This window comes from Xenopus laevis, chromosome 2L (genome assembly GCF_017654675.1).
Source record: "Xenopus laevis strain J_2021 chromosome 2L, Xenopus_laevis_v10.1, whole genome shotgun sequence".
Taxonomy (NCBI): Eukaryota; Metazoa; Chordata; class Amphibia; order Anura; family Pipidae; genus Xenopus; species Xenopus laevis.
Genome location: NC_054373.1, coordinates 115,909,465 through 115,934,015, shown reverse-complemented (window position 1 = coordinate 115,934,015; position 24,551 = coordinate 115,909,465).

Genomic DNA, 24,551 nt, shown 5'->3' with positions numbered 1-24,551 from the left:
CAGAAATTAGGAAACAACATAGCGTAATACGTTCACTCAAACAGAGGGGTATCACCAAGTGTTTTTACTAACTTATTTCAGAAGTGCTCCCCATATATAAAGTGCTTTATATTTAGTATACAAAATACAGCATTTCTAGCATTATTCTATTTTAGACTTTAGTTCCCCTTTAAAGGGGATCTGTCACTCAGACATAAAACGTTGTATAATAAAAGTACTTTTTAAATTTGTTTTTATATTAAAACACCACTAGCAGTTATAAACTTTTTTAAAAGTCTTAGCTGTCAATCACATATTGCCTGCCCCTCCTATTGGCCTTCATGTAATTTGGAACTTTCTGAATAACGAAACAATTTGCACACAGAGTACAGAGCTAAACCACAAATGGATACCTACACGACAAGTCTCTGCCCAGGGATGGATATTAGTGATGTGACAAGCCCGATACCCGTGGGACCCCATGGGTCGGGCTGGTTGGGGCCAGCCAAGCTACTCCTCTTGCGGGTCCTTAGACTGCAGGCTTCTAACTTCCAGCTTCCTGTTTATAGACCCAAGCCTGCCCTGCTTTGCCTCTTTTATGACATCATCAGTGGGGCGGGTCGGCGCGGGTCTCTAAATGGAGGGGGGAGGAAGGCAGGTGCGGGTCCAGGTTGGGTAAGGGTCCAGGTTTTCTCGACCTGCACATCATTAATGCATATCAAATTGTAAATGCCTGGGAATGCCTGAGTAGTTCCAAACCAGGCAGATTTTGGATTGTGACCAATAATAGCCAGCTGTCAACAGAACAATTGACTAAAAGATTCAAATTTATATTTCATTTTTCTTTTAGGCATTCAGCCAAAACAAGTTGTATTGGTGTGCCTCATCGCACAGCTTTGATCTTTTGCTAACATCCTGCTTGTTTAATTTGGAAAACAATAGAAACTTTTTGAACAAAACAATTGACTAAACCCTATACAGGTATGGGGCCTGCTATCCAGAAAACTTGGACCTGAGGTTTTCTGGAAAAAAGATCTTTCTGTAATTTGGATCTTCATATCTTTAGTCATGAAAATCATACAAACATTAAATAAAAACCAAAAAAGACCGCTCTAACGGCGCCGTGTTGCTTCAGTCCCCTCTTTGTCATTGGGTGCTTCCATGTAGGAGTGCTGGTTACAAATAAAGTTGCATGAATCAAATTAAGAAAAGTGTAAACTGCACCTCCATTAAAAACGTATCCTTTATTATTTGTCTATCATAAATATGCATATGCCTAGGCAATGATGCGGTCTTTTTTTTTTTAACAATACGTGTTTATTTAGATTCAAATGTACACACTTAACAACATATCACTGAACAGTATACGTTGTACAATGAACAATAAAGTATGAAATGCCAGCAATAAACAGAAACAAATCAACTTTTGCAGTGTCAGTTATTCACAAGTACTACATGCATACCCTAGTCCAATAATATTGGTACAACATGCAATATAAGATAAATTACCCTTAACAGGAGTCTTGAGCACCTTCCAGGTCCAACCATATCGCCCATATTTTGTCAAATTTCTGGGGGCAGCCCCTCCGAAGGTATGTTAATCTGTAATAAGGAATTGCTTTTTCGATCAGGCTCTCCCATGTTGAGAATTTTGGGCCCCTGTCCGATTTCCAATGTATAGCTATCGTCTTTTTTGCATACATGCACAGTAAAGTGACCAATGTTCTCTGACCACGCTTGGGTGACACATCTTCCACCTGATTAAGTAGCATTACCATGGGGTCAAGTGGGAGAGACATTCCTGTTCTATCATGTATACATTCTGCCACTTTTCCCCAAAATCGTTGAGACCTTGGGCAAGTCCACACTAAGTGCAGAAAATCTGCTGGGGAGAACTGACACCTAGGACATTCTTGACTTATGTTAGGGTTAATCTTGTGCAGTCGTTGTGGGGTAAAATATATACGGTGCAGGTATTTAAGTTGGGTTAATCTATCCCGGCTGCTAATGACCCCCTCCATGGTTGTTTCAAGAATATCTTCCCACCGCTCACTAGTAAGCTGTGGGATATCGCGCTGCCATTTTTCAAACAATTTAGGCAGGTTTGTTTTTATATTAAAACACCACTAGCAGTTATAAACTTTTTTAAAAGTCTTAGCTGTCAATCACATATTGCCTGCCCCTCCTATTGGCCTTCATGTAATTTGGAACTTTCTGAATAACGAAACAATTTGCACACCAGGGTCCATTAGCCTCTAGTGATGTCACTTCATATATCTGAATGATTAAGAGACCGCACTCTTTAAATTAATAGAGCCATAACATGGAAGTTTCTTAATGGATTTAATTAGAAGTCTGGTAAATATAGAAAGGGGATTACAAAATTCCTTTATATCTGTATTTTTAAAAGGATAAAATTAATGTCAGATTTGTTATCTAGAAGGGAATTTAAATATAAAGTTATCCAGTTCAGGACCATGGATAGCAAACAGGGCTAGTATGGTCACTAGGAGCTAGCTTCATTTAATACAAGCTTACTAATATGAAGTAAGAAACTTTTCTAAATACAATCAATTAAAAATTTTGCATTGTTTCTGAAATAATCAAGTTTATATTCACTATTCCTCTCTCAGCATCTGTTTCTCTTCATTCTGTCTTCATGCAGCAGTTGGGTGTCGGATCAATGTTCCAATATATCTTATGGGGGTGGGGCTCCTTTTCCTAGCAGATGTATTAGAGCTCACTCAAATAAGATTCCAGTACAAAAACAAAATCACTGCCTTTTGCACAAATTCTGCATGTAGAGAGACATGATGTCTGGTGATTTTAACAGAGTGAGCCCTAATACATCTTCTAGGCAAAAGGAGCCCCCCTATAAGATATATTGGATCATTCATCTGACACCCAACTCTGGCATGAAGACAGAATGAGGAGAAACAGATGCTGAGAGAGGGATAGTGAAAATAAACTTTATTATTTCAGAAAAGATACTGAATTTTTAATTGATTGTATTTAGAAAGTTTCTAATTTCAGTATGCTGAAGCTTATATTAAATTTTCGTTTTCACAATAGTTCCCCTTTAAGGACCTTGAATGTGAGTGTTACTAATCTGAATTTTATTTGAGAGGAGATTGGGAGTCAGTGAAGTTATATGCATATGGGAGCAGCTGATGTGGAGCAATGAGATAGGTGAAGGAATCTAGCAGTGAGATGCTTTTTTCATGGCTTTTATGCATAATAAAATTTTATGCACAATAACGCTATATTATTTTGCACCACCTATGTAGAGATGTATTCATGAGGGGCGGGCAGGGGCAGAAGGTATGCTGTGGCCCCCCATCTTCTATCTCTCCCCTGTGTTAAAACTTGACTTATGTTATTCAGAGGTGCAAGTTAGGAAACAATGGTGAGTGCAGGCCACATTGAAATCCTTTACTTACCACCTGCTCTATGGCAGGCAGTAAGGACAGGGTTGACTTGCACCGGCTGGCACTATGCTCTGCATTTTGTGCTGGATTTTTAAAGAACTGCCACAAGTCCAAATTAGATGAGTAATAAGGGGTGCCATTGTGTGCCCCTTTGTGCTCCTGCAGAGGCAGTAGTAAATGTGTTCTTCGTCACTGCCATTTGTGGTTTAGCTCTGTACTCTGTACTAGATCTGAAAGAAAGTATAACGAAATAGAACTTGCCTGGCATATAGCTTCTTATCTAACAAAATGATATCAAAATTACAGTGATGAATAACAACTCTTACTCAGTGAAGGGCTCCTTTGAGGGCTTTTATGAGAAAATGTCTCCATTCAGGCAGGAGATATTTTAAAAGACAAAAGATATTTATTACCAATATTGTAATTCTTTCCCAAAAGTGACATCTGACAGAAACAGCTTGTACATGGATAAAACAGTTTTTTGTTTCTAACCCTTTATGAAGTTATGGTTCCCACTGCACAGCTAAAGAAATTCACTTCAATTTTATAAGTAAGTAATGGATGACAATATGTCTGTACAGGTATGAGAGAGATTTTGTGGAAGGTAGGTGCACTCCAGCATGACCTCTGGGAATGGAAATTTATTGGGTTTGAAAGTAAATATGATTACAGTTGCATAGGCACACCCAATCAATCAAATTCAACAAGCAGAGAATATTCTTTTCTAGTTAGCCTTTTTTTATGTTATACATAAAAAAATAAATCTATCTATAATGTCATAACTATTTAAGATGAGTTGATGATATCTGAGACTCTCATTGCCTTAAAAAAATTGCACACTTTAAAAAAATTGGATTTTAACCCCTTCTACTAAAACAACTGCTTTGTTGTCTGCCAAAACCAGAATAAAGGACTTCACCATATTATCAGCTCAGAACATCTTGACCTTTAGTGAAACTGTTCAGATATTATCTGCCATTAATACGATTTAGTAGGTTTTCCTGCACAGAGTAGAGATTTACAACTGGACTGCTTTTTCCATTTTGCTCAGCAATGCAGTTTTGTTCCGCAAAATGGCATATATGTATTACATAACCCCGTTACTGGATTAGTAGGTTTACGCCAAGAATATACTGCTATTATTGTTTTACAGGTATCGGAGACTATGCATGTAAATTCTCTATAATGAGCTCTGACTTCTGTTGCATTGCGATGAGTTAATTTATTTGCAAGATGACTAAAGTAGGTTAAAATATTGTAAATGCATGTGGTAGTCTCAGGCTTGGTGGAATGTGTTTACCTGCGGCAATTCAAATGTTTTGAGGGGGTCTAATTACTTTGAACATTAGCTAAAATATGAGGTGGGGATATTATCAGGTTCCCAAGATTATCTTTATATCCTAGTGGTCCTCAAACCCCCTTGGACTTTTAGGCATGGTGATATTAATTAAACAAAAATGCCACTCTTAGTAACTTTAAGAACCACAATTTCCAAAGAGATACTGACACCAGAAATTAAACCTTTTTTTATGTCTATCATAATATTGTCTTTGCATGCTATCTATAATTTTACCATAAATGTATTTACAGATGCTTTTACATTACCCATCTTATCCCCATGTTTCTCTCTGAGGCTGCTGACATATTTGAGCTTCAGTAGTCTGTTATCATTAGAAATATTATAATATATAACTGACATGTTGAGAAGGGACAGTCAGGTTGACAAAACAGTCAGGTTTAGGAACTTCAAGTAACAATTATTTACAAAGGCAGCCATATGAGTGAAAAACAATCAACATGAGCTATAGGTAACTAAATAATAATTTTTTAGTGTCAGTATCACTTCAATCATCAATGTTTTTATCTAGTTGAATATATTTTAATGAGCATAGTTTGTCATTGGATTAAATGTTTATTACATATGGATACCTACATGACAAGTCTCTGCCCAGGGATGGATATTAGTGATGTGACAAGCCCGATACCCGTGGGACCCCATGGGTCGGGCTGGTTGGGGCCAGCCAAGCTACTCCTCTTGCGGGTCCTTAGACTGCAGGCTTCTAACTTCCAGCTTCCTGTTTATAGACCCAAGCCTGCCCTGCTTTGCCTCTTTTATGACATCATCAGTGGGGCGGGTCAGCGCGGGTCTATAAATGGAGGGGGGAGGAAGGCAGGTACGGGTCCAGGTTGGGTAAGGGTCCAGGTTTTCTCGACCTGCACATCATTAATGCATATCAAATTGTAAATGCCTGGGAATGCCTGAGTAGTTCCAAACCAGGCAGATTTTGGATTGTGACCAATAATATAGCCAGCTGTCAACAGAACAATTGACTAAAAGATTCAAATTTATATTTCATTTTTCTTTTAGGCATTCAGCCAAAACAAGTTGTATTGGTGTGCCTCATCACACAGCTTTGATCTTTTGCTAACATCCTGCTTGTTTAATTTGGAAAACAATAGAAACTTTTTGAACAAAACAATTGACTAAACCCTATACAGGTATGGGGCCTGCTATCCAGAAAACTTGGACCTGAGGTTTTCTGGAAAAAAGATCTTTCTGTAATTTGGATCTTCATATCTTTAGTCATGAAAATCATACAAACATTAAATAAAAACCAAAAAAGACCGCTCTAACCGCGCCGTGTTGCTTCAGTCCCCTCTTTGTCATTGGGTGCTTCCATGTAGGAGTGCTGGTTACAAATAAAGTTGCATGAATCAAATTAAGAAAAGTGTAAACTGCACCTCCATTAAAAACGTATCCTTTATTATTTGTCTATCATAAATATGCATATGCCTAGGCAATGATGCGGTCTTTGATCTTATATTTATGATACCCAAATAATAAAGGATACGTTTTTAATGGAGGTACGGTTTACACTCTTCTGAATTTGAAACATTGTGGGGCAGATGCATTAAGGGTAGAATATTGAGGGTTAATTAACCCTCGATATTCGACTGGCGAATTAAAATCCTTCGACTTCGAATATCAAAATCGAAGGATGTTGCGCAATTCGTTCGTTCGAACGATCAAAGGAATAATCGATCGAACTATTCGAAGGATTTTAATCCATCGATCGAAGGATTATCCTTCTATCAGAAAAAACTTGGAAAGCCTATGGGGACCTTCCCCATAGGCTAACATTGACTTCTGTAGCTTTTAGGTGGCGAACTAGGGGGTCGAAGTTTTTTCTTAAAGAGACAGTACTTCGACTATCGAATGGTTGAATAGTCGAAGGATTTTTAGTTAGAATCGTTGATTCAAAGTCGTAGTCGAAGGTCGAAGTAGCCAATTCGATGGTCGAAGTAGCCAAAAAAATACTTCGAAATTCGAAGTATTTTTTATGCTATTCCTTCACTCAACTTAGTGAATGGGCCCCTAAATAAACCCAAAATGCTGGTTTTGCCTCCATTAAGGATTAATTATTTAGTTTTGATCATGTACCAGCTACTGTTTTATTATTACAGAGAAAAAGGAAATAATTTAAAAAAATTATTTTATTATAATGGAGTCATGGGAGAAGGTCTATCCATAATTTGGGGCTTTCTGGATAATGGGTTTCGGGATAATGGGTCCCATACCTGTACCAGTAAGCTTATCAGGGTCATAAGCCTATAAGGGGGCTAACAGCTGTCACTCAGGACAGCTCAAAAGAGAATTTATGTTCTTTAAACATAAATACATGGTATATACTGTATGTGTAGCTACTTTTTTTGGTCTACCTTCCACATGATTTTTAAAATTTACCTTCCATATGATTTTCCTTTAAAGCCGCCCTCAGTCTTTGATGAATTCCCATTTAACAGCCTTTTCCTTAAGCCTATATTTTATTACCTATTTGTAGTTAGTAATGCTCAAAATTGCTCACAGTGCCTTTGGAGGGATTCAGTTACAATGTTTAACATATATCTTACTAGGTTATGAATTTATGCTGGAATTATATATGCAGAATGCAAAAGAAGGATCATCCCTTGCCCATTTAATTACACATTAGAGTAGCTCTGAGACTTCTAGGATGTATGAATGTTCAATATCAGGAACTGTGACTGTGAGTTCCCAGTATTTATAGAAAGCAGCATTTTACGAGTAATTTCCTAGAATTACTGTTCCTTCCACTATGCATGTAAACTGATCTAACTGAAATGTACTCAAACCTGTGCTTATAGCGCTTCTTGCAGTAAGTAATAATCATAATGCTGCTGTTAAGTAAGATATTGCTGTATAGAACTGCAGGAAAAAAGCTTCAAGTGAATTAAATTGTATCTAATGTCAACTATTTCAATTTCCCTTCAATTCTGTATATTTTAAACTTTAATTTTCCATCTAGATGTTTGAAATACAATAATTTTATAGTGCTCTTCCATGGATTAGGATACACTTTACAGCCATAAACAGAGTCAAACCCCCCATGCTTGAATATATATAATACTATTAGAGAGATGCTTTTTAAAATACTGTATTGGGCACAGGCTGTTTTTTTTAAAATATAATATTGAATAAAAAATCGTTAGATGTAAAAAAAAGATAATAAGATTTGTGAAAAGAGAATGTCAGTAGAGAAAGCAGATATATTAAGGCCAATGCCATATTAATGAGGGAATGTATCTTATGATGTAGACATCAATATTGTCAGACAGTTTGCAATTTCTATCTATTTTCTTTTATTTCTTTTTTTTGTGGGTTTTGAATTATTTGCATTTGTCTGTCTGTCTCTTTCAAACCACTGGTTACTATGGCAAGCGTGAACTAGCAATCTGATTTGCCATTTAAAATTCAATATCCATAATCAAATAATACATTTGAATTCAAGTGTCCCTTTAATCTGTTTAGGGGCCATGAGAATATTTTTATGCACCAATTACGACTGATGACATCACTAAGCACCAGTTATGACTGATGACATCACTAAGCACTGTTTATAAGGATACAACTTACAGGATATTTATAGCTTTTGTGTATTATAATTATGATATTATACTCCCTAGGTTTCACACAGGTGGTTTGTATTATTACTGTTAGGTTTAACAGCAAGAATATTTATTTCTGAAGCAGTGGCTCATCATTTCTTTAATGATGCCCAGAGTATCCAAGGATAGAATGCAAGTAATAACTCTCTTTAAAGGAATGTCTCTTCTGCCACTTTCCGCCATTCAAAAAATCTTGCTCTGTGACATTATTACTAGTCATGTCCTGTGCTAATTATTTCACAGTCTCTCTTTCAAATTTCTCCCTGGTTGCTAGGGAAAATTGCATCCTGGCAACCACATAGGTATTAAATTCTAAAGCAGAGAGTTGGTGAACAAGAAGCTAAATAATTAAAAAATGTAGATCACTTGCAAATGGTCCTAGAATCTACTAAAAGTGAACGTAAATGTGAATTATTAACGAGTCCTGGGCATTGCGTCAGAGGTAAAAATTGTGCAATACAAGTAAATATGCTTGTGTTAGTATGCAAAAGAAATTGGAGGTGAAAAAAGGAAATCGTCTGATATTGTGTCAGCCCCCAAAAGAAGATAAAAGAATTCAACCCCAAGTGAGAAAAATAATCTACACAGTTTAGAGGTGAGTAGTTGACATGCACCACTGGATAAATAACATGGTTTATACAGTACAGACAGCACATCATCCTTTCCTCCTCTTGGGAATTGCTCAACTACAGAATAAAACCTCAAGGAATACAGACTTGTCATCTATGTGAAAAGTGTAAACACATCTGCAATCTGCTGCTGTAAGCATAGGAATGTACACTGCAAAGCACAGCATGTTGGGTAAGAAAATAGCATTTTGATTCTAATACCATTTAGCAAGCCTTGGCACTTACAACCTCTGTGTCCTTCAATACCCAGAGGTAATCGACTGCTCTCACAGATGCAAGCTTTATCCCAGAGAGAAAGGGAGGGCTCTCAGATACCCTATCCCCAGAGGAATAGCCAAATGTGGGCTCACGTTCCTTTTTCCTAATGACCCACATAAACAAACCTCTTTCCTTGCCATATAATGGACATATAAAAATGTCAATGCCTGCACACAACATAACTATCATGCTAGAAAGCATATTTATTTTTTTCTTTGGCATTTTTAAGGCTCTCTAGTGTGACTATTGCATATAGCCTATGATTTCTTAGAAGGCTGTGCCCCTTACCTGTCAAGTAAGGTAGTGCTAGTCAATTTAATGAAAAAAGGGAGCCATATCTATCTATCTATCTATCTATCTATCTATCTATCTATCTATCTATCTATCTATCTATCTATCTATCCATCCATCCATCCATCCATCCATCCATCCATCCATCCATCCATCCATCCATCCATCCATCCATCCATCCATCCATCCATCCATCCATCCATCCATCCATCCATCCATCCATCCATCCATCCATCCATCCATCCATCCATCTATCTATCTATCTATCTATCTATCTAGATTGCATGGAAATACAAATATATATGTGTACAGTATGTGTGTGTAAACTACTGAAATCTTCTGTTTATTAATAAAAAAAACTTGATTTAATCGGATCGTGAAAAATTCAATAAAATTGAGCAAAAACCTGAATGGTAATAATTTTCTGGGCTTTTTCTCAAATCATTAGATTTTTCTGAGTTCTTGCTGAAAACCCCGAAAAATTTAATTTTAGGGCTAAACGCAGCACACACCAGGATAACTTCAAATTGGGATAGGTGCAACTCCCATTGACTTATACAGGACCTCGACAGGTCTGAGATGGTGGATTTTCGGGTTATGCCTTTTTCAAGCTTTTTTTTTCTTTCTTTTGTCTTTCTTTCGGTCAGAAAAATCTGAGGTTTAGTAAATATCCACCTTAATGTCTGAACAGGAACAACTGGAGAGAGATGAACAAGTACTGTGCTTTTATATAGACACCCTATGGGGAGAGGCACCAAACAAAGCAAGAGGGAAATAATTAAACAATCACCTCTTAATCCTTCCAACAGACAAATACAAAGATATGGCATTGTGGTCATTTTGTAGATCTTGGTAAGGTATGGTAAGGTTGGTAAATTGCCTCATGAGGAAACTTCGGGCGACTTTGTAAAACGAATCACTCAGAGTGCAATCCCGCCAGCGTTTTACATTCTAGCCAGCGGGAGGCCAGGGGAAGGCAGTTCAGAGAGATTAGTCACCCCGAAGAAGAGATTTGTCCCAGGGCGACTAATCTCCCCGAATCTGAGCGTGTGTCTCTGCCCTTAAACTACTCTGTATAATGAATTCTTCCTTATCTGTAAATGAGGTGGCTCATGTATGCATAGCCATCATCTTTCTAAAACTAACTCCACTGAGGTAATACAGCATAAGCATTGACAAAACAATGAACAATTATCCAATAGTAATCTATAGTGTAGATAATATAAAGAACATAATGTTATTAAAGTAAAATAATACTTTTAATCCTATTTATTTGGGTGATGCTGAATTTATGTAGACACATTTATGGGCCCACAGAAAGGTGGTGCAATATATCTATCTATCTTTGTTAGGATATGTATTAAAGATATGTATGTGTGCTCTCATACTGATCCCATACTGATTGGATACAGTGTCATGTGACAGGATCTTTGTCTGATAATGCAGAAGTGTTAATAAAGTTATGTCTTCTTGAAGCAAGAGAAGCATGGTGTCTGTGTGCAGTGTCTCCTCTGTCTAAAAGAAAGCCGCAGGCTCCCATGAGATTAAGATACTGGTTATCCCATCTCTTAAAGGAATTGTTCAATGTAAAAATAAAAACTGGGTAAATTGATAGGCTGTGCAAAATAAAAAATATTTCTAATGTAGATAGTTAGCCAAAAATGTAATATATAAAGGTGGGAGTGATTTGATGTATAACATGTCAGTCAGAACACTACTTCCTGCTATTAAGCTCTCTTGGTTTATACCGACTGGTTACCCTGGCTACCAGACAGTGACCAATCAGAGACTTGAGGGGGGGCCACATGGGTCATATCTGTTGCTTTTGAATCTGAGCTGAATGCTGAGGGTCAATTACAAACTCACTGAACAGAAATGTACCATGTGGCCCCCCTTCAAGTCGCTGATTAGCTCAGAGTTATAGAGCTGAAAAGCAGGAAGTTGGATTCTGGCTGTTTTATTAGACATCTGTTCACTCCAGCCTTTATATATTACATTTTTGGCTAACTAACTATATTAGAATTTTTTTTATTTTGCACAGCCTATCTATTTACCCAGTTTTTATTTTCACACTAAACTGTTCCTTTAAGCAGAATGGCAACAACCAGTCTGTTTGTCTGTCTATTTCTCTATCAATGCTGCAGAATCACACAGGGAGCAAACGGTCCCCACAAAATAACATTTGCAAAATTCTCTTTATTGCAGAAATGAGTACATATATATTATATAATGTTTTGTCCCTACATTTATTAAAAATTCAAAATGATCAAAATGGGTTTTAAAAGTTAAGAATTCAATGTATATTTCTTCCATTTTGCAGCCTTTATACATGATGAAAATGAATTACTAGTAGTCAGCATGTTGGTCTAATCCATACAGCATAACAGAACCATTGGTATCGTGCCATATTTATAGGATCATTATCACATAACAAGCTTATCATCTTTTCATTAATTTTGTTTTTAAACGTATGCAAATGAAGGAAACTTTACCAAATCGCTTCCTATGGAGAGGTATCACATTATATACTTCCAAACATATTTATCTGAGAGTCTGCATAAGAGGAAACACTTTTGTGAACAAGCAGGGTAAGTGGTAAATATGCAAATAGAATGTGCAAAAAAAAAAAAGAAGGAAAAAAATCCCACTTAACACTATGTAACTCTGTTTCTCTTGGGGAGGAGGGATCCATTCTGAACTGGATGCACTTGTAGGGCCACTAATAGAAAACAGTTGAGTACTGATTAAAGGATGCTGGACCCCAACATCTATATAAAATAAATATAAACCAGCTATGACTCGACAATGGGTCAGATGGTGCTGCCAGTCTTGGTTAAACAGTTTGGACAGTAAAGGCTAGACATTCCTGATAGGATTGTATTAATAATTGTAGCAATATTATCTTACTCCTAAAATACTACTATATCCATATAAAAATCCTATTATATCCATGTATACTGTATATTAGGGATGTGCCAAACCTATAATTTTCAGATTTAACTTTCCAGTAAAATTATGAAATCAAATCAAACCCAAATTGTAATATTACAATCTCAGCACAATAAGGAAAACATTATCATAAAAATTTGGCTTGGAAGGAGGCCTTCCAGACCTCTAGAATAGACTGCATAGTGCACAGTACTCTGGGTTGACAGCACTGTAGGCTAGGGATGTCGCGGACTGTTCGCCCGCGGACTGTTCGCCCGCGAACTAATTCGCGCGAACATCGACTGTTCGCGTCCGCCAAATGTTCGCGAACGTCGCGCGACGTTCGCCAATTTGGCTTGCCTTAGCTGGCGCTTATTTTTGACCTCTCACCCCAGACCAGCAGATACATGGCAGCCAATCAGGAAGCTCTCCCTCCTGGACCACCCCCACACCCCCTGGACCACTCCCCTTCCATATATAAACTGAAGCCCTGCAGCGTTTTTTCATTCTGCCTGTGTGTGCTTGGAAGAGCTAGTGTAGGGAGAGAGCTGTTTAGTGATTTGAGGGACAGTTGATAGTAACTTTGCTGGCTAGTAATCTACTTGATACTGCTCTGTATTGTAGGGACAGAACTCTGCAGGGATTTGAGGGACATTTTAGGTTAGGTAGCTTTGCTGGCTAGTAATCTACCTTCTACTGCAGTGCTCTGTATGTAGCTGCTGTGGGCACTGCTTCTGATCTCTCATCTGCTGACTGCTGCCTGTAACCCAATAGTCCTTGTAAGGACTGCTTTTATTTTATTTTTTGTTTTTTTACTTTGCTACTATAAGAGCCCAGTGCTATTAGTCTAGCTGTGTTGGGGAGTGGGACTGGTGTGCTGCTCCTCCTAGTAGTTCACCACTACCAGCACCAACCAGAGTCAAAATTGTTACAAAGTATCTTATTTGCACCTGTTAGCTGTTCTGAGCTCTCTGCCAAAAGCTAATTAAGTTAGAAACTGTTTTTTTCTGGCTGTTCAGTTCAGAGAAAAGAGGGACTGGTGTGCTGCTCCTCCTAGTAGTTCACCACTACCAGCACCAACCAGAGTCAAAATTGTTACAAAGTATCTTATTTGCACCTGTTAGCTGTTCTGAGCTCTCTGCCAAAAGCTAATTAAGTTAGAAACTGTTTTTTTTCTGGCTGTTCAGTTCAGAGAAAAGAGGGACTGGTGTGCTGCTCCTCCTAGTAGTTCACCACCACCAGCACCAACCAGAGTCAAAATTGTTACAAAGTATCTTATTTGCACCTGTTAGCTGTTCTGAGCTCTCTGCCAAAAGCTAATTAAGTTAGAAACTGTTTTTTTTCTGGCTGTTCAGTGCAGAGAAAAGAGGGACTTTCCAGTACAAAAGAGGGACAGGGGGTTGAGTGGTCAAAAGAGGGACAGTTGGGAGGTATGCAAGTGCCACCTAGCTGTGTGGGCTTTTTCACATTCTGTCTAAATAACAATAATAATTCCGTATCCGTAAACATCACCTGAGTGATGTTTTTACAGCAGCAATAATATATTCCGTATCCACTACTGTATACGTTGCCCTTGCAGGCATTGTTTGCCCAGTCTTTAACCAAGTGCCACCTAGCTGTGTGAGCTTTTTCACATTCCGTGTCCAGAAACATCACCTGAGTGACGTAGTGTGATTTCTGCCCTTTACAGCACAAAACGCAGCGCTGTGTCAACAATGTATTTTTCAGATACATTTTTGCCCTTGATCCCCCTCTGGCATGCCACTGTCCAGGTCGTTGCACCCTTTAAACAACTTTAAAATCATTTTTCTGGCCAGAAATGTCTTTTCTAGCTTTTAAAATTCGCCTTCCCATTGAAGTCTATGGGGTTCGCGACGTTCGCGAACCGTTCGCATTTTTGACACAAGTTCGCGAATATGTTCGCGAACATTTTTTCCGCCGTTCGCTACATCCCTACTGTAGGCTAGCAGAATAAAAAAAAACTGTACCAGCACTGAAAAGGTATTGTGAAATGTAGGCTAGCCCTGTGGTTAAGTCAAAGATCAGGTGTTTTTCCCCCAATTGGTAACAATGGCTTCTATTCATAATTTGTAGAGATGATCTGTACACCCCCACTATTCCCTCAAAAATAACTACCACTGTTATATGTATAACTGCTGACTTTATCGTTGAACATTGTTCATACCAGGAGGCAATTACCTTATGACTACTATTTACATGTATCAGAGAGGATCTTATTATACAATGCTACCTAAAGCACCACAGGTTGTACAGGCCAGCGTTTAGTTTCTTCTCATAGAATAGCTGCCTGTTTTGGTCACAGCGTGTTTACAAAGAAGATGGAAAAGTGCATGAGGAAGAGATGCGGGATGCACAAAGAAAACAGAGGAAAGACACAAATGCTCATTCTAAGTGGAGTTGTCAGGATTCCATAGTTAAAGCAAGAAGAAGTCTTTCCGACTCCAACAGCAGATGATACAAACTGCCATAAGAGAGAGTTCTCATCCTCCACAATGATACACAAATTGCACTCTCAGTGGTTTCACACATCACTCTTACATGAATGTAGACAACTAGACAGGGGTATCGTTTTTACTTGAGAAACTCTGGTGATTTATTATTTCAAATAAAAAAATATTTGAAGCCTTGGTAGAAAAAAAACCCCCCAACACTCCCAGAAATCATTTTTTTGTCTGCTATGGAAATAAAATTTGACATGGGTCTATAAGACGTTTGCACAGCAGTGATCTGATAAGACAGTATCACTGTCAGAAAGAGATATTTTAATGAGGATTGTATAACACACAAAACAGGTGCAATATACATCATCTTTTAATATGCTTAAAAGCCAACAGGAATGCCCCACAGCGGAATTAATTTCACTGCTGTCTATTCATCTGTTGTTCTTTTCTCTCTCAAAAAAACCGAACCACTAGATATTCCTTTTGCCACTGAAAATGTTTCCTGGAAAAACCTAATTTCCTAATAAAGAACTAGAAGTTATTCTTCTCACTGAAGTCCCTATCTGTATGTGGATGCTCAGGGTAATACTTTTTTTGCACTGAGACTTGCTGCAGGCCATAATTGTACCTGTGATTACTGTACAAGCTAGTTAATGATTGGATGTGACTGGTCTACTGATCATCATTCTTGGCACAGCACAAAAGAACATTCCCTGGTCAGATAGTTCAGGATGAGAAATTGTACTCCAGTAAGAAGATTCATTCATCTACCCTATACTAACATACACTCATCTCTTGTTTGTAGTGTTCAGTATGATGGAGGTTATAAACTACAAGTCTTATATTGAAAATAATGTTATGTCCAAAACTGAAACAGTATGATATTTAAAATATCTATGCTGTTTTTGTTTAAGAGCTGCTATGGGGATATTGCTCATTATACCCTTTACCTTCTGTTCAAACCAGGGCATGTTGTACACTGAGCAATTTCTAGCTTGGATTGAAATACCTAAATCGATTTCATTGTTAATTTACCTACCAATTGCTCCTTCCTCATGGGGAACTACACTATGTTTTTCTACATAGCCTTTTGCATTGAGTCTACCCATGATTTACCTCCTAATACTCCCCTGGCTTAGCCTCCAAGGAACAGAATGCCTATTATCATCACACTGTGTTATGGATATGATAAACTGCTCAGAGACTACCACTTTTTGGGAGAAATCTAAATATATATATATATATATATATATATATATATATATATATATATATATATATATATATATATATATATATATATATATATATATGAGTATTTAATGCCCTGCATCTAGAAGTATTTCTCCAGCTTGGTCTAATTACTAAGCGCATTACATGCATTTTAACAAGGAAGGGAGCATGGCAGCATCTGAGAGCAAGATTTCATGGAATAGTTAGTGACAGAGGGAAAAAAGGGATTGGTTGCAGTGAAAGGCTTCAGTATGACACTGAAGTCAAGAAGCACAGGCATACTCAGGCAACCCAGAGGCCTGGAGTTACAAAGTTGCTTTTATCAGCAAAGAGACTCTTTAATGTCATGTCACTGAAAAAGAATTCTAAAGTTGATGTTTTTTTTCTTCGTATGCAGGAAGTAAAATAAAGGCCAGTGTGCCACAAACATACTTTGAAATAGAGAGCAAAGGCCTTCTCTGGGATTTTTCTTTTGAGTCAGTTGTTTTAATTCACAGAGGAATGAGCAGATGCGAGGCAGTGGATGCTATTCTACAATGCACAGGCCACACAAAGCTTTGCCATTTATATTCTTCTTCCTAGAAAATATTCAAGATCATGTACAGACAAGTTATACAGTTCGTTTATATATCTCTACATACACACAATAACAGGTAATACAAAAGTGAGCCAAATCTTTCATTCTAGAGTGCAAAATTGATAATATACAATTTTGTATGTAAATGCTGGCTTTTTCTATATTTTTGTTCTGTCTTTGGAATGGAGTTTTATTTATGAGTGTTGACTTGGCTTGGGGTATGTAATAAAAAGCAGTAAATTTGTCTATGTGCAGTAACTCATAGCAACCAATCAGCAAGTAGCATTTTCTGGTGACCTGTTTAAAAGCAAACATCTTATTGGTTTTTACAGGTTACTGCGACTGCACAAAAATTATTACATGTAAGGTCTTATGCTTTATGGACATATACCGTTTGAATGGTCCTCTTTGACCAAGTAAATTTCAAAAACACAAGACACAGCTTGTGAAATTATCAACGAATTATAATACCGGAGCTATGTGGAACCATTTTTTTTTTTAAAACTTCCCTTTGTTTTTGCACTGTAATTTTAAAATTGACAGATGTTCTGTCCAGTTCTGTGAAGAGCGCCAAATGAGCCGGCATCCTATTGCCTGGGCGGGCCCTAGACAAATAGGCTAGCTGCACACTGCAGGAGCACCAGACAGTCAGCGTGAGGAGGCCAAGTGTTGCTGGCGGAGCATGTGAGCTGGGCCTGTAGTAATACCTGTGGCACTGGCTGCTGCACTGATTGTAAGTTAAATGATTTAAATCAAATCGCTGCTGTCCTATTACTTCTATGGTTCCATAGGCTTTTCTTAACTACCCTCCGGACGGTATTCTGTTGCAAATGTGCAACATTTTCACATGTTTAAATAACCGGATCTCCTGTTGCTGGCTCAGTTGTGCATTTTTAGTATAATGGCAACGCTTGAGAAGTTGACTCTTGTCTTGACGAATGCACAATGTGCAGTTGCGTAAAAAGTGGTGGCTGAGGGAGGCAAATAAATGAGTTTAGCAAGGCAGGGCAGGTGGCAAGGAAAGTCTGGTGGCAGAAGAAGTACAGAATGTGTGTGTGAAACACGGGGAGGATGGCATTACTCACTGAAACAGCTAAACGCCTCTTAAGGTCTCTTGGAATTTGGCAGATAAGGGGAGAGCCCAGAGGGAAAAAACACTTAACGGGCAAATGGGTCTGAATTTATGGAAATAAATAAATGATAGGGCAAAAGAACATCAGGGAAAAGTATATAGATGAAGAATAAGAAAACATTTTGCTCTATTAAAGCTGGAACCTTTGAAGCAAGTAATAGGATGTGGGTGAGAACAGTAAAGAAAAAGAAAATATGTGAGGATGAAATAGTAAAGATTAAAGGGAAAGGTTAAAAAAAAGAAACCAAAAATGTGTAATAAAGGGGAAAACAAGAGATAAATATGGCAGGAGGGAGGTACAAAATACATGCATAATATTGTAACCTTCCTGTTCTTCTGCTCTGCCCCTTGTACTTATTTTATTGCCCCCAAGCAATCCTATATTTTAATTGAGCCTATGTGTGCACCGTGCAACCATTAGGTTCAGGCCCCTAGCTTACCTGGCAAAACTATTTTTTTTCAGGACAACCAAGGCTTTCATAATCTTCTGATATAATTTGTGTGATTCCACTTCTGTAACTTTACAAGCTTCTAAATGCATATACTGGATATACATTTCATTTGAAGCAGAGTAGGTGGTACGTCACAGTCAGGACAGTTAGATTGTGGAATGTACTGCAGGGTGATGTTGTGATGGCTGATTCAGTTAATGCATTTGAAGGGATTGTTGAGTTAACTTATAGTATGGTGTAGAGAGTGATGTTCTGAGACAATTTGCAATTGGTTTTCATTTTTATTGAAGGTTGATTGAAGGTTTTTGAGTAATTTAGCTTTTTATTCAGCAGCTCTTCAATTTGCTTCTTAAGCAATTTGGTAACTAGGGTCCAAATTACCTTAGCAACCATGCATTGATTTGCATAAGAGACTGGAGTATGAATAGGAGAGGAAGTGAATAGCCCTTGCTAAAATTTTATTGTGGTATGCATTTTGCCATAAAACTTTAGCAAGGGCTCACTCTGCCAGCATTTACCTGTGTGCCTGTGATTTTCCTTTCTCCTAAGTGGTGTGAAGTTGCCGATACCTCTTTCACAGTGCACCAGGGTCTTGGATCATCCGGAGTGTCAGGGTGTGTGAGTGTGCTTTGGAAATTTGTTACTTGTTGCACAATAAGTAACACATTAGCACGTGAGTGGATCGTGAGCAAAATGCTGCTCACCAACCCATTGGATGTTGCTCCCAGTGGCCTCAAAGCAGGTGGTTATTATAAAATTCCTTGTTTGGGTGCATAAAACCTAGGTATAATGCCAAAGAGAGCCACCTGTAAGCTGCCAGCCCACATAGGGGACTACCATTAGCCAACAATATAGCTACCAACAGCCCGTAATTTGCACCCCCCAGGAACTTCCATGCTTGTGTTGCTCTCCAACCCTTTTTACATTGTAATGTGAGGTGAAAAAAGTTGGGGGCCCTCGCATTAGCAGATAAGTCAAATAAAAGCAACCCTTTGTAACATTTATATGAAAGCTGGGTGCTACATGGGACTTTTAATGGGCAAGAAAGATGCTTAATGGTATTAGTGATATTAATGTATTGATAACTGTATAATTATAATACTATGGAGTGTTAGAGATACTGTATGAAAACATTTAGTGCAGGTTGGATCAACATTCTTTGGTTCAGTTGCCCATCAGCAACAGTTGATCTTATCTGTTGTTTTAAGGAAGTTCTCTGTCCAGGGTGCTGAAGAGATCATGTTTCTGAAACTGTGGTTCTACTGGCAAAATTGTTATATTAAACAGTAGGATTATCTCTTTTTGGGATAAACTTAATCTGACATCTGAGCAGTAACCAATAATTGATATGCTTTTACTGTGTAACTTGCATATTACATTTCAAAGGCAATTGTTGATCAGTAAATGATCTGTTGTACACAGACTGTATAGGCTCATTTATGAGCACGCAGTGGCAATTAAATTGTGGGAAAAAAATGCTTCATTGTGGGTAAAAACACATGACAATATGCATGAGATTGCACTTTGTACACTACACTTCTGGTCCTAGATAAACCCTTATGTCTGTGCTCTGTTCCTTATGGTTATCTTTATCCACTAAAAGGCATTTTTTTACAATGCAAAATAAAATAGATTAAAATACAATAAAGTAAAATATGCTTTTATAAATTATAGCTGTTCGTAATCTTGATAAACATATCATTGCAAACTATATCTTTGATCTTTAAGAAAATAAAAATATCTCTGTATTGTGTTTTTAAAAGCTATTGCTGTGCACTACATTTTCCATATATATATATATATATATATATATATATATATATATATATATATATATATATATATATATATATATATATATATATATATATATATATATCCCATTATTCATCAGCACCCAGGGAAATGTTTTTCTGAGTGCGGTCCTATGTTTCATCATGAATATAAAAACTTATTTGACTTTCAGTTATAACAGTGGCAGACAGAGAGACAACTCTGCTGCTAAGAAATTTGTGATATACTAAACCAGAACAACAACAGAGTCTTGTGGTTACATGTTTAGACATGATCCCTGGTGAAAAAATTGTCAGTTCTGTTTGTCAAAGAAAAAATGGTTTAATTGTTTATACTATTTTTAGTGTTTGTAAACAAACTCTTCACTACATGGAACTGAAGAATAGAATATCTGGCAATACCATTTTTTTCGGGATATGTACATTTGTACTAAATCTCAGTGGTATAATTACCTGCACATTATCCAGGAATGAAATGCTTGTTGCTTGCACATGGCTATATGCTAGCATTCTATTTTCAATTTTTATAGCTGCCAAATGTTTTTGTTTACAGGAAACAGTTGACAGAACATTTTTTTTCAGTGGTTCCAGTGCCCAAGGCACTGACTTACACACTATGCTCAGCTATAGTCTGACTGGTTCAGCAGCTGTCTGCTTTAGCAAGTGCAAAGGGCACTAAAATATGTGTAAAACATAGTGACAGAATCCAATTTGGCTTCAAAATGAAAATACAAGTATTACTGTATATTTATTCCCTTGTTTTATTTAGATGTACTGTGTTACTAGTACTCTTTATTGCAAAAATGTGTATTTTGTACCCTTTCAGTCCTTTGTTACAGTTTGTTATCTACTGTACCATCATATTTTCCTCCAGTGCTTCATTAGAAAATGATCTGCTCCTTTAAGTTAATAAATAGGAATAAGGAGATAGCAGATAATAAAAGGAACTAAAGGCTTTACGTTTATCTACTGCTCACTTTCATGTTTTATACGATTCTGTGTTTTTATATATTTTTGTCTTTGCAGCTCTGGCTTATTATTATTTCAAGCTATTTGCCTTCCACTTTCTCGGCTATTCAAGGTGTTAGTGCTGCTCTCAGTTACAGTTTGACTTGACAGATGAATTGTTATTTGCATATTCCTTTTAAGTTGATTTTATACAGCTAGTTATATCAGTGAACTAATTTTACCAAATAAACGCTTGTAGAAGCAAGAATTGCTCTAATGGCTCCAGACTGGTAACAAAAATCCAACCTGTTATGTTTTCTACATTTCAACAATCAGAGACTCCCCTCGATTCAAATGGGCCATTGGTGTGAAACCACTTTCTATGTGTTGCATATGCAGAAGAAAAACTCTGTGCTACACAGATGATCCTCTTTCAAACCAAAACTAGCTTTTAATTTGGTAACAGACTACTGCTGAACTCAAGCTGTGCTTTAAAATTCACTGGGTCAGCATCTGATTATAACTATTCTCTACAAATAAAAAAGTTTGAAGCAAAATATGAATTTCCCCCCAAAATTCCTGTTGTCTGACGCTCACGGTTTGAGGGCCACAAATTCCCATGGTATCTATGTAGTGACCATCAAGTCCCTATGTTTCATACTGTAAAAATTACTTCTATTAAAAGGGATTCTTTGGTATCCAAACACAATAAACACATTAAAAGCTGCGTGTTGTGTAGGAAAGGATGTCTCGCTAACCTAACAGTCAAGAGAAAAATTCATGAAAATCACTGCTGCTAAAATTTTTACAGCATATTTGTATGTAATAATTACATCGGACTTATCTCTGCTTTCCATATGTTCCATGGCCTTAATTTCTTTGCAGAAGCTAATTGAATTAACTGGTTAAATGCAGTGTAATATTGTGATTTTACACTTTCGTTTGAAAAATATAATTTCAATGATGAGGTTTCATGTACTGAACATAAGGACGGAAATATAGGCAGTCATATAATCAACTATAATCATTCCCGCAGATCTGTATTACCTTCCAATTCTCTCTGCAGCTTATTGTGTTTGTTTTGTCTACTCTTTTGTTTAATGAAATACGGTAGTGTCAAAAACTCAAAGTGATGTGTTTCTGAGAAGAACGTAATTTAGAAAAAAAACTATTTATTGTAGCTCAAGATGTGGGAGGAAGACAGAAACATACTTTAGAATGGTTTAAAGAGCTTGGGAGAATAAATGGAAATCTAAATGGAAAAACTATTCACTTCCAAAAGAAGTTTGCTAAATTACAGGCAGCGTGGACACTTTACCTGACCAAATACAAAACCCAAGCCGCCAAGTAATGTCAGATGAAGTGAAAGCTGCCTCTTAAACTGAAATCTAACAAAAAATATGTGTTATACAGGCAGGGCTGTCATTTACATAGCAGGCGCCCCTAGGCCCTCTGTCGTTTGTTGCCCCTGTTGCCTCCTGCTCAAATTTTCATCAAAAATCATCGGAACCAGAGCAATGGGGATTGGCACACAGGAAATTTAAAACACTATCATATCGCCTGCACATCCCCAGTGTTTCCAAACCAATGTAGGTGTGGTTGGCCAACATGCCACCCCTAAAATCCTGCCACCATAGGCCCGGTCCTAGGTGGCCTCTCCACAAATCCGGGCCTGTAAACAGGACTCAACACTTTTTATACTCTGACTATGACATGCCTATGTAGATGATCTATTGTAGTATATGACAAGTATTCCTTAAGGCAGAGACTGGAGGTCTGCAAGACAGATGTAGCCCTCATTGGGATTATTTTGGCCCTCTAGCCTTTATACTCCTCTTTGTATGACAACATCCTTTTCATATACTCTGGGCCTTGAACATGTGGTGTGAGGAAATAATTTGCCCACCACATCTAAATGGTTGTACAGCACTGCCTTAGGGATATATAGTTAAAGGATATTTAGTTAATTCAAATTCAAGTTTTATTATTTCCATTTATTTTTAGTTTGTTCGCGATGTTGGAGTAGAGGGTTTGAGGTTTATAGCGCATTTCCACTTACTCCCATGCCCCTTTCACTTATCCATTTACAGAGGGGTGTTAGTAACACCCAATGGCAGATTTATCAATATTCAAATGAGTTGTTTTGAATATAAGTATTGAGATATTTGACGCACAAAAACAAAAAAAAACCTTGAAAAACTGTGATGTAAAAATTCAGCATCTAAAAGCTGGAGAGTTCATGAAAAAGTCAATGGAGTTGTCCTAGGCAAAAAAATTTTGTTTGGTTGATTCATTGAAAATAATGAGAAGAATGAGATTTTACCATGTTCAATTTTTTTCACAGTTTTAATTGACCAAATTTTTGAGATTTCAGTTTTTTAATAAATCAGTGCACATTCGATTTTGGTGAATTTTCAAGTTTTTCAAAAACATATGCCCCCTGTATCTTTATTATATAAGACGATTAAGATAAAACTGTGTACTTTGTTTCCCAAAATAACTAGGTAGCATGGGGTTGAATCACCACATAAGTGTGTCCTCCTTTTCATGTTTTGTCCCAAGCCTCTAGTGCTACTATATAGGGTTACCACAGAGCCTTCTTATAATTTGCCCCTGTTGCTGTTACATGCAAAAATCTGCACCAAAGTTAGCATTTGTACCTTTGTACTCAAGATTTAGTGAGTCCATGCATGATGGTAGTCTTTGCCCATGGCAATCAAAAATCAGTTCAGTAAAATAAATAAATGTGTTCTAATGAGGTCCAAGTATCTTATGGGAATGACCAAGAATCTAACCAAATTACCATGTATCAGGAGTCCTGATTCATGGTAATTCAGGACCAAGCCTCAGTGTGCCAAAACTGAATTAACTGGTTAAAATAAAATAAAGTAGAAATCTCTACCATGGAATTTTGCAGCACTTATTTCACCTTAAATCACACTGTGCCCCAGTTTGGTGCAACTATTAAGCCAGTGGACATTGTGCATCTGCTTTAGTGAAATACTCAACTGATTGGCAGACTTTTTATTTTTAGTTCTAGGTTTCAGACTACATTATACTGTCATTTACAGCTTTATGCAGAGATATATGATTCCCATTGCTTCACCATGAGGCAACACATTAAAGATTGACAGCAGTCATATTAGTTCAAAGAGACAGAGCTCGGTAATGGATAAAGAAGAAAATCTTCCTATTCATTGTGCTTGAAACTTTTTTCCCGTTTCATTTCACAGGTGATACATTCAAATAGAACGCTAAATGTGTGAAACACAAACATGACTGAAGTTCCAATGTTCATTTTAAACTTTCATTTCAATGTCATTCTCAGAAGCAAACTGCTGACATTAACACCTCTAACAACTCTACAGATCTTAAATTATTCCTCAAATTATCACTTAAAACAGTAACACTCACTTCTCTGGTAACGTTTTCAGCTCTGCATTCCTAGCCACCTAGAGCCAGGAGACATTTTTAAA